The following is a 12,127-nucleotide window of genomic DNA, read 5'->3' on the forward strand; positions in this document are numbered from 1 at the left end:
TAGGAGAACACTTCAACCTCTCTGGTCACTCAGTGACAGACTTAAAATTGGCAATTTTGCAACAGAAAAGCTTCAAAAACAGACTCCAATGAGAAACTGCTGAGCTTGAATTAATATGCAAACTAGATACCATTAACTTGGGTTTGAATAGAGACTGGGAGTGGCTGGGTCATTGCACATATTGAATCTATTTCCTCATGTTAAGTAACCTCACACCTTCTTGTCAACTGTCTAAAATGGGCCATCTTGATTATCACTACAAAAGTGTTTTTTTTCCTGCTGATAATAGCTCATCTTAATTTATTAGCCTCTTACAGTTGGTATGGCTACTGCTACCTTTTCATATTCTCTGTATGTATAAATATCTTCTTACTATATGTTCCATTCTATGCATCTGATGAAGTGGGCTGTAGCCCACGAAAGTTCATGCTCAAATAAATTTGTTAGTCTCTAAGGTGCCACAAGTACTCCTGTTCTTTGTAAACAGGAGCTGCTAATAATAATGAAAATATACTTCTAATCCTGATCCAGTGAAGCTATTAAATAAGAGTGAGCTATAGCTTACATCATTTATAACTTTATGAACAAGACTTCATTAATTGTTAAAAAGGATCATCCAAATCAGATTCTGGACCTAACAGTAGGTCTGAAGTGTGGCTCTTCAGCCAGTGCCCAGGGTAGGTGGAGTGTGTAGATGCCCAACCCCCGTGGGAACTCTCTGGATAGTGATTCACATGCATTCTTATACATTCCTTAAAAGTTAGCCTCTGAGCAAGGGAACAGTTAGTTGTGGAGGATAGAGAAGGTTTCTTTCACCTTCCTTTCCTTCTAACTCCCTCCGCTGCTTCCCCCACCCTTTCCTTAAAGAGGACTAGCCACAAGTCAGCCCTTAAAAAGTGGATTGAAGTGATAAACAAGTGAACCTAGGACAGTATAGATATTGTTGAGCCCCAAGTGTCGTTCATGCAGTAAAGACAAAGGAAAACTGTTTACTTGTGGACATAAGGATTAGTGGAAGGAGATTATTCCTCCAGGGTATTTATTAATTCCTTTTGTTCTTTCACATAAGGAATCCTCATGCTTGAGGACTGAGTTCCTCACATACTTTATATAATTAGTTGGCACATTTGTGAGGTGCTTTGGAGCCTATCTTTGTCACAATAATAAACACTTTTATAGCACTTTTCATCTAGAAAAGTTGTATATGAATAGTAACTTTACCATTACTCAGCTTATTTCCACTAAAAAATGCAAACCTGTGCAACTATTAGTAAATAATGTTTACAAACTGGCATTGTAATTTAAAGATCATAACCTGTTTTCTGATCTTAGTTAGTGGTCTTTGTCTATGATTTATATGGATAACATAGTTGTGGAGAACTAATTCAGTTGGAAAACAACTGACTGGTACTGCCCAGTAAAACTTTGTTATAAAAGGAAGAAGGGGAAGATGTACTGAATTATTTTCACCTCTGTCAGTCAACAAAGAATGCAACGTTTTCAAAGAAACATTAAGGCCTCAATATTTCACTGCTGTGTTTAGTAGTGAGCAACACTCTGGGAGTGCTGAGCAAAATTCAGAACTCCCATCCCATGGGAAATTCTGACATTTCAACATTTGTTTTCATCCCAAATTGGGATGAAAAACTGAAATTTAGAATTTTTTACAAAACAGAAATTCTGCAAAAATTTTATTCAGTAATGTTTAAATGCTTCATTTTGACTTTTTTGATCAAAACAACATATTTCAATGTTCTCCAAAAATCAAAATATTTCATGTTGGTTTTCTGAAATGAACCAGAGCACTTCATTTCAAGTCAGTGCAACGTTAAACTGCGTCATCTTATTGTGGCACATTGCTTTGTGGGAGTGGTAGTGCAGAAGCCTGATGTTCCCATCCTCCTGATGTTCCCATCCCCTTTATTGCACCCAGTCATGTGACTCTCAGACTCTTCCACACAGGTTGGCCAGAGGATAATGTTCTATGGGAAATTTAGTCCTCCAGGAAGCCTGGCCCTTAGTAGAGAATGGGGGCCAGATTTACAACTCCCATGAGGCAATGCACCATTATAGGGGAATGCTGTTTTATGTATTGTTGAATTTATTTAAAATAAAAACCACGTCAGATCAGTTGAATGGCAAACAGCACAGGCAGAAAATAATACAGTGTTGCTCAAATCTAGTGGGAAAATATTCTAAATAAACTAAATATTCTGTGATTCAAGTCAAATTTGGATTTGAAAATTTTCAGCAAAATCAAAATTTTCCTGAGGAGAAAACTTGATTTGGGAAATACTGTATTTTCTGTTAGATAATCATTGTGATGGAAAATTCCCAACCAGCTCTTTTCTTTGCTCCCTTTGACTTCACTGAGAGTGGAGTATGCTAACTCCACAACAGGCGCTTAGCTCCCTGAACAAGCAGGCCCTTAGATTTCTGTGGAGTTTTGTCCCTGCTGTTCCTCAGGTTTTTTACTAGGTGGCTTGACACTATGTCTTTTACTTTTTATATCAGTGTCCTCATTATTGGCATTTCTTAATAAGTGCTGCTCTGCAATGCTCTCTGTAGAAGTTTTGCTTTCACGTTGTCCTGCATCAGAACTGAAAAGACATGGTAGAAAATATTGACCTATACCAAACACAGATTTATAATGTAATTCTGACTCCACCAGACTGACTCATGATGCAACAGTTTACAATATATGCTCTTGTCTCTGTTTTCAAATAAGTATTAAGAGTTTTCATTGTAGGTTTAACAAGTGAAATACATATTCTAGCTAGACCAATTTTTCTTATTTTGAAAGGCACAAGGATACCAATGACTGATACAGAGATATTTAATTAACTCAGAAGCTAGGTATTAATGTTGTGTTTCTCTAGACTATACAAAAAAGGGCTGATTCCTTTGGTCCAGCTGAGCTGTGCTTGGCCCTGTATGCTGGGAACATAGGTGGCTTTTGCCATCTTTGTGGTTTCCTTATCCTGGGGTTGGCTGGGGCAGCCTGTGCATTGCATTTGGCTGTCTACTGCCCATGCATCAAAGGAGCACGGAAGCACTCTGTTAATCCCCATTTTGGAGCACGGGGCTCTTATCTGCATTGGGAGGTGCCTACCATACTTTTTGGGAATTCGTTAAGATAATCCAATAAGAATAATGCCTCCAAATAATATTTCACTACGTAGGATGCACCTTTAATGCCAGTGGGCCATCTGTCACATATGTATTCTGATAATTCATTCTGGCACATTCTTCTTCTGGAGTCTGTTTATCTCATCCACTTTGCTTTGTTTACCTCTTTTTTAAGTGATTCATCCTATTATAGCACGATCAGCAAGCACCATAGCAAGGTTGATGAGTTCTCCATTAAAAAAAATTCTAATGACTTCTCAGACTAGACTCCACTCCTGCTTACTCACAAATAAATTCTATCTGTTTTAAGAAACTTCTCTTCTGGAGCCCAGTTCTACTCTCATTTAACTTTAGGAAGATCCTATTTCTAACTTCACATACCAATATGTAAAATGTAATATGTAGCTATCTTGTTTGTGATTCTATACTGGACCAACTCATATTCCCAGCAAATTTGGTCTAAACAACTACCGTATTTTTTCTTCTTGTGAATAGTGACTGATGAGAAAAACAGGGGGATATGGTCAATTTTGATGATTTCCCTTCACTTCTATTCCTCCTTCTCAGTTCTCCATTATTCCTTGGGATTTCCTCAAAAATGGAAAAAAATGGAGCTGCAAAATGTAGATTGCAGGACCGCATTCAAAATCACAATGGGAATAGGTAAAAAATGTAATGGGGGGAAAGTATGCAAATATCCAAGCCAGTCAGGTGATGACTAATCTTTGATAGACTCCTTAAGGGCACAGTTACCATGATCAGCATCATGCCACCATATTAGTAATGTAATATGGGTACTATGATATTAGAGATATTGCCTGTTCTTAATAATACTGCCACAATGACTTTCAGATGGAAAATATCACCATTAGTGGTGTCCCAAACTGTACATACATTTAAGGCATTATTTAGAGTTAGCCTGGTCATGCAAATTTTTGCTATTGAATTCAAAGCAGGCTTGGACCCATTTATTTTATAATCTTTCAAAACAAACAAACAAAAACCAAACCCAAACCTGACAACGAGCTATTGTGAAGTTAACATTGTCAATTTAACTTAATAGTTTTGACCGCAGCATTCCAATTTTTTGGATGTTTGGGTGATTTGTGTTTATAATGACAATGTTGTTGCAAATATAGACCTTGGTCCTGCAAACATTTATATGCACACATGCTAAAAACTAAATATGCCCATATGTTGTTGCAGGATCAGGTTAGCAAACCCCCCAAATAAAACTTTGCCAGAAGAGTTTGACTGATCTGATACCTTCTGAATGCTGATTTAGTACAAATACCAAATGATAAAGATATCTGTCAGTGAATCATACCCAGGGATCTGTCCTTCCACTCCCTAGAATTAGGAAATTATGATCTTTAGGCAAAACAAAACAAAAATCAAAAAAACCCCACCTACTCCTGACCTCCCCAAGAAACCCAACCTTTATATGAATTATCTGATATTTCAAGGGCACATTATTAAGAATGTTATTGTGATAATGCATACAAAAGTGTTAAAAGATGTTCCCCACTCCCTTCTTCCCCACCATTTTTTTTACCCATCATTTCGGGTAAACACAGAAGCTGACAATTATACAACTATTTTCTGGAGCTGAATAATTAAAGTACTGATGCAGTACTTTAATTTCTTGCATCTGATTAACTAGCATTTTCTTAAATACACCCAGTAATGGGACATCTGGTGTCCTTTCTGTTAATTTTTTTCTCCTCCTGTCCTACCTATGCACTTTGGAGTGCTATGCACATACCACAGGGGTACATTGAGAGAACATATCCTGAACTCCCCTGAATGCAGGGATTGTAATTGTTACAGGTCTTTGACAAAACCTCACACAGATGCTAGATTCTTTGTATGATTTCCCACCCTTCAATCATGCCCTTGTCTAAACAGTCTGTTGCATTCTGGACAATTTGAGTATGTGCATATGTGTGTTCAAAGAAATACATATTGATTTTTAGCATTCAACTTTTGCTATTTTATTATTTATAAAATAATATTTTTGCAATTTTTAAACCACTCTCATGATTTTTGGAGCCTGACTAATGATGTTTGAATACTTGTGGTTGGCAATACTGCTATCACACACGTTGGGGAGGATTCCCTCTCGCAGATGTCTCCCTCAATAGATTCTATATCTTAAATAAGAAAATCACTCAACATTCCCAATTTGTGTTTAAAGGGGAGTCTTTGTTCTCTGCCCTAGCTATTTGCAGGTGGTTCACACAGGGCTTTCAGGAAGAGATTCTTTCTCCCTACTGTCAGAGCCTCTATGTCATGAAAACAAAGTCCCTTCATAGTGAAGTGGTAACTGAATCTAGCTGGTCCATTTCCTACCTCTTCCTAGGCCTGCATTCCCCTCTTTACTGCTTCCTGGGTGTATGGGGTTTAACCTCTCCCTCCCTGTGGCGGGCCCGGCTCCACAGCATCCCTTTGTGGCAGGGGTGGGATGGGGTGTCGGCGCCTCACCACTCTCGAGGTGTGCGTCTCACCACGCCTCTCGGCCTTCTTCCCCACTATCACCTCTGTCTGGTGGGGTAACATGGCCTAGCGGACGGGGTCTACACAACCCCCCCCCACGAGCGGGGTAGCACGGCCTAGCGGCCAGAGTCCATACACCCCCTCCTTGCGAGCGGGATAGCGCGGCCTAGTGGCCAGAGTCTATACAACCCCTCTTACGAGTGGGGTAGCGCGACCTAGCGACCGGAGCCTCTTGGATCCCTCACGGTTTGGGGGTGATGGGATAGCAGGCGGGCGGTTATGGCCTCTCGGCCTTCTTCCCCACTATCACCTCTGTCAGTAATACCACACCTTCCTATGGATGCCCAGCCAGAAGAACCTCTGGGCCCCCTGTTGCAGCGTTTTCTCCCTCCTCAGGTGCCCAGCCCACGGTACTGAGTGAGCTAAGTGGAGCAAGTTCTGCAGAACCACCGAGGGACCAATAGTTGGCGCAGATCTTCTTTTGTCTATGGTTCCTGGACCACCCAATAGAGTAAGTCATGATAAATCTCAAATCAGGGTCCTTGCTGCCAGCGTTGGGGTGGGTCTTCCTCCCCGGGGGGTCCCGTTGCCTGTTCCCAGGCCCAACTGAGGGTGGTGTTCCCCTGTTGTTCTTCCAGGAAGTCGGTGTCTACATCCAGCCATCCATGGCCTTCTCCCGTCGGGGCCTCAGTAGGAGTTCAGCTCCCTTCCTCTATTTCTGGACTCCCCGAAGGTCCCCCCAAGGGGTCGTCCGCCACTGGTTGGCCTAATAATCCATGCCTTCTAGCCTGCCCCCCACTTTTCCTCCCAGGATGCGTACCCCACACCCGCAAGAGGTCAACAAAGCTCGGCCAGTCACATCCCAGGATCACTAGGTAAGCCAACTTTGGGGCCATCCTGACTAGACACAGACTTCAGTGTTGAGCAGCCTCAAGCTGCACCCAGATAGTGGGATATGGCTTCACACCTCCATGAATATGCTGCAGGCTGATGGGGGCCCCGGTGGGCTCTATCATCCCATCCAGGATGACTGTCTGGCTACACCTCAAGTCCACCAAGGCCCAGGTAGACGTTCTGTCTACTTTCACTGGTATGACTATCTTCCCATAATTACAATCCATGTATCTGTCCGCACTCGTGACACCAGTCCCACTTCCCTTCTTCAGTTGGGGTATGGTGGGGGCTGCTCTTCCTCCCCAGCGCATCATCTTGGCTTTGTACGAAGTCCGCCCCAGGTGGGTCCTTGGCACTGTGGGTCGTGTGTATCCCTGATGACTGGGCGTACCGACGGGGGGCTCCCTCCTCCACCTTACCGGCCCCCCGGGCTGGATTCAGGTTCCATTCTCCTGAGGGCCCCCTCCCCCTTTGGGGCTGGACTTCTGTTCTCCCTCTGCTGCAAGGTAATCCTGCATTAGGGAGGTCACCTCCGCGAGGGTCTTTGGGCAGTGTCTCTGCACCCACTCCTTCCCTCTGGTGGGAAGGGCCTGCTCTAGTGCCACAGCCTCGGCTACCTGAACGCTCGTCCGTTGTTCTGGTTCCAGCCACCTTCAACAGAGGTCGCAGATTCGCTGGGCTATGGCTTGTGGTCTGGCTCGTGGCATTCTCTGCGGAGTCACTGGCAGTAAGTTTCGGGGCTGATGCCTGTTTGGTCTAAGACAATGGCCTTGACATTCAAGTAGTCCAGTGCATCCTGTGGATCGAGGTTACAGTACATGGCTTGTGCTGGGCCCATCAGGTAGGGTGCTAAAATAGTAGCCCAATGTGCAGGGGGCCATTGTATGGCGGTTGCAACCCATTCAAAAGTCACCAGGAAGGCCTCGAGGTCATCCCCCAGCCCCATCTTTGTTAGGCACACTGGTAGTCCTCTGAGCCCCTCACTGGTGGTGCCCCCTGCCGCGCCTAGGGGAGGGCTTGGTGCCTATCCTATCAACGTTGCCATCTGCTGAAACAGTCGCTCCTGGTTAGCCTGTATATGTTATTACACACAACCCCTCACCTCCAAACATGACATTAACTTCAGAAAAGAACACACAGGTCTTTACCTAAGGAACACAGCCAGTCAAAACTGAAACAGGAAAAATGAGCACACAACCCCTCCCCCTCTCCCGCCCCTCCCCGACACACAGAAGGACCATCATGTACCAGGACAAAATTCACAAAAACAGGCTAAACACCACTGGGGTTTCTGTTGTTTGCCTTTGCTCCTGTCACCTATCTTGCTGGCATAGGCGACGACTTATATGGGGCTCTGGGGCTTTAGCCCCATGAATAAATCCCAAGCAGGGGCTCTGCCCCACCAATGTTTTTTCTCCCCTGCTTGGAGCACCCCCCCGCCCAGAGCCCTTTAAATCCCAGCCGCGGCCGGGAATCAGAGGGCTCTGGGCTGCCTGCTGCAGCGGGAAGCCCAGAGCCCTCTGATTCCCGGCTGCGGCTGGGATTTAAAAGGCTCTGGGCTGCCCGCCGCAGCAGGCAGCCCAGAGCCCTCTGATTCCCGGCGGCGGCTGGGATTTAAAAGGCTCTGGGCTCCCCGCCGCAGCAGACAGCCCAGAGCCCTCTGATTCCCGGCCGCGGCTGGGATTTAAAAGGCTCTGGGCTGCCCGCCGCGGCGGGGAGCCCAGAGCCCTCTGATTCCCAGCCGCAGCTCGGATTTAAAAGGCTCTGGGCTCCCCGCGGTTGCAGGCAGCCCAGAGCCCTTTAAATCCCAGCCGCGGCCGGGAATCAGAGGGCTCTGGGCTGCCTGCTGCGGCGGGGAGCCCAGAGCCCTCTGATTCCCGGACGCGGCTGGGATTTTAAAAGCTCTGTGCTCCCCGCGGTTGCAGGCAGCCCAGAGCCCTTTAAATCCCAGCAGCGGCTGAGATTTAAAAGGCTCTGGGCTCCCCGCGGTTGCAGGCAGCCCAGAGCCCTCTGATTCCCGGCCGCGGCTGGGATTTAAAAGGCTCTGGGCTGCCCGCCGCAGCACGCAGCCCAGAGCCCTCTGATTCCCGGCCGCGGCTGGGATTTAAAAGGCTCTGGGCTGCCCGCCGCAGCAGACAGCCCAGAGCCCTCTGATTCCCGGCCGCGGCTGGGATTTAAAGGGCTCTGGGCTGCCCGCCGCGGCGGGGAGCCCCGAGCCCTCTGATTCCCAGCCGCGGCTGGGATTTAAAAGGCTCTGGGCGGCCCGCCGCGGCGGGGAGCCCAGAGCCCTCTGAGTCCCAGCCGCGGCTCGGATTTAAAAGGCTCTGGGCGCCCCGCGGTGGCCGGCAGCCCCGCGCCCTTTAACCCCCCGCCGCGGCCGGGAATCAGAGGGCTCTGGGCTGCCTGCTGCGGCGGGGAGCCCAGAGCCCTCTGATTCCCGGCCGCGGCTGGGATTTTAAAAGCTCTGTGCTCCCCGCGGTTGCAGGCAGCCCAGAGCCCTTTAAATCCCCGCCGCGGCTGAGATTTAAAAGGCTCTGGGCTCCCCGCGGGTGCAGGCAGCCCAGAGCCCTCTGATTCCCGGCCGCGGCTGGGCTTTAAAAGGCTCTGGGCTGCCCGCCGCAGCACGCAGCCCAGAGCCCTCTGATTCCGGCCGCGGCTGTTATTTAAACGGCTCTGGGCTGCCCGCCGCAGCAGACAGACCAGAACCCTCTGATTCCCGGCCGCGGCTGGGATTTAAAGGGCTCTGGGCTCCCCGCCGCAGCGGGAAGCCCAGAGCCCTCTGATTCCCGGCCGCGGCTGGGATTTAAAAGGCTCTGGGCTGCCCGCCGCGGCGGGGAGCCCAGAGCCCTCTGATTCCCAGCCGCGGCTCGGATTTAAAAGGCTCTGGGCTCCCCGCGGTTGCAGGCAGCCCAGAGCCCTTTAAATCCCAGCCGCGGCCGGGAATCAGAGGGCTCTGGGCTGCCTGCTGCGGCGGGAGCCCAGAGCCCTCTGATTCCCGGCCGCGGCTGGGATTTTAAATGCTCTGTGCTCCCCGCGGGTGCAGGCAGCCCAGAGCCCTTTAAATCCCAGCCGCGGCTGAGATTTAAAGGGCTCTGGGCTCTCCGCGGGTGCAGGCAGCCCAGAGCCCTCTGATTCCCGGCGGCGGCTGGGATTTAAAAGGCTCTGGGCTCCCCGCGTTTGCAGGCAGCCCAGAGCCCTTTAAATCCCAGCCGCGGCCGGGAATCAGAGGGCTCTGGGCTGCCTGCTGCAGCGGGAAGCCCAGAGCCCTCTGATTCCCGGCCGCGGCTGGGGGTTGATAGGCTCTGGGCTGCCCGCCGCGGTGGGGAGCCCAGAGCCCTCTGATTCCCGGCCGCCGGCTGGGATTTAAAAGGGTCTCAGCTCCCCCCGGTTGCAGGCAGCCCAGAGCCCTTTAAATCCCTGCCGCGGCTGAGTTTTTAAGGGCTGCGGGCTCCCCGCGGTTGCAGGCAGCCCAGAGCCCTTTAAATCCCAGCAGCGGCTGAGATTTAAAGGGTTCTGGGCTCCCCGCCGCAGCGGGCAGCCCAGAGCCCTCTGATTCCCGGCCCCGGCTGGGATTTAAAAGGCTCTGGGCTCCCTGCGGTTGCAGGCAGCCCAGAGTCCTCTGACTCCCAGCCGGGGCTGGGATTTAAAGGGCTCTGGGATCCCCGCGGCTGCCAGCAGCCCAGAGCCCTTTGAATCCCAGCCTCTGTCCGCTGATTGCCCCCTCCCCAGACACCTGCCCCAACTGCCCCCCAGAACCTCCACCCCCTATCTAAGCCCCACTGGTCCTTGTTCCCCAATTACCCCCTCCCGAGACCCCTGCCCCTAACTGCCCCTTGGGACCTCAGCCCCTATCTAAGCCTCCCTTCTCCTTGTCCCCAACTGCCCCCTCCTGAGACCCCACCCAACTTCCCCCCCCCAGGACCGCACCCCCTACCTGTCCCCTGATAAACCTCTTAGACTCCCATGCCTATCCAATTGCTGCCTGTCCCCTGACTGCCCCTTCGAACCTCTGCCCATCCAACTCCCCCTGCTCCTTGTCCCTTGACTGCCCCCCGGAACTCCCTACCTCTTCTCCAACCCCCAAACTGCTTACTGTGCCACTCAGACCAGCGTATCTGGCTCCATGCAGCTCCAGACAGTTGCTGCCATGCTCCCCCATGGAGCCCACAGCCCTCTCCCACCCCCAGCACCTGCCTTCCAGATTTGAACACCTCAAAATTCAGGAGTGCTCAAGCTCGGTTTGGGCAGCTTTTACTTCATTTCTCCCAAATCAGTTTCCCCTGCAAGGTGCCAACTGAAGGTGTTGGAGAACAGAGAGATCAGGTGGCCTCCTAATGCCTGGAAAAGAGACAAAGGCCGGAGGAGGGAGTGTCAGTGCCTGTGCGGACTTCTGGGAAGTGCACGGTGTGGAAGGGGATGCTGTGATGCTTTGGAACATCTCCATACAAAGCCAGTCAGGACTCTGGGGGAGCCTCCTCTCTCGGAGCATACTGTCTCCAGGGCAAGAAGCTTACACCTTCCTGGGTCTGACCTCGGAGCATTCAGCATGCCCTTCCACGTCATGCACTTTCCAAAGTGAGTCTGCCCAGGCTGGTCCTGGGGCAACCAGAGGTCGCTGCACCCCAACTCTGCAGTCAGATGTGACTCTCAGCCAGACAGTAAAACAGAAGGTTTATTAGATGACGGGAACACAGTTTAAACAGAGCTTGTTGGTACAGAAAACAGAACCCCTCTGTCAGGTCCATCTTGGGGGGTGGGGAGCCCAGAACCAAGTTCTGGGTCTTTCCCAATTTCCCCAGCCAGCTCCAAACTGACACTCCCTCCTCTGGCCTCTGTGTCTCTTCTGGACAAGGAGGCCACCTGATCTCTTTGTCCCCAACACCTTCAGTTGGCATCTTGCAGGGGAAACTGAGGCACCCACACAGTATTCAGAGAAAATATTAAGAACATTCCCACTTCATCACAACAGGTGCAACAAAATATAATACTGTATATTGAAGTAGGCAAGTGCTGCTTCTGACTTTCCACTTTTAATTGACCCTTGTAATCTTGTGGCACTGACGCGTTGTAGCTTCATTTTATATCGGCTTACAAGGCGGGAGCGGGGGGGCACCACCATTTTGGGCCCCACCAAAAATTATACAAACCTGCCGCCTATGCTTGCTGGGGCTCCACCAGTCTCCTAAAAAGCAAACTATGTGTTGTCAGCTTTCAGCAGAAAACACGAACACATCAGAAGCTAAGCTTGAAAGAAATGCTTGCTTGTGACTTGTTCATTTTCACACTAGATTTGAGCAACACTGTATTATTTTCTGCCTGTGCTGTTTGCCATTCAGCTCAGGATAAAAAAAAAATATATTTATTCTGGGTTTGAGTGTCACTACATAGCCTGCAGTGCTATAAATATGAAACAAAAGAAACAGGAAAATCAGGGCTCTGTACATCAGTAATGAGAGCTGAGCCACCCAAGTTTTGATTTCTTCGGCTTAATGTGAACCAGTGACAGGTTGGTCCCACAGTGGGAAAGGAGTGCTTTTAAAAGCACCAGTTTGCATACATCTCAGGATAGAGGCACTTGCTTATATCATTATAATTAAATTTATCAGCA

The 12,127-nt window shown here is 49.2% G+C and overlaps 1 long non-coding RNA gene across 1 annotated transcript in view; it reads left to right on the plus strand.

Annotated features, from left to right (window-relative positions):
- Positions 1-6,031: 6,031 nt before the first annotated feature.
- LOC123372001 overlaps positions 6,032-12,127 on the plus strand; it is a 30,927-nt gene continuing 24,831 nt past the window's right edge. The window contains exons 1-2 of the long non-coding RNA XR_006580042.1: positions 6,032-6,136; positions 6,264-6,500. This is a non-coding gene — a long non-coding RNA (uncharacterized LOC123372001). The remainder of the gene's footprint in view (positions 6,137-6,263; positions 6,501-12,127) is intronic.

The sequence above is a fragment of the Mauremys mutica genome, chromosome 5, assembly GCF_020497125.1.
Source record: "Mauremys mutica isolate MM-2020 ecotype Southern chromosome 5, ASM2049712v1, whole genome shotgun sequence".
NCBI classification, from domain to species: Eukaryota; Metazoa; Chordata; order Testudines; family Geoemydidae; genus Mauremys; species Mauremys mutica.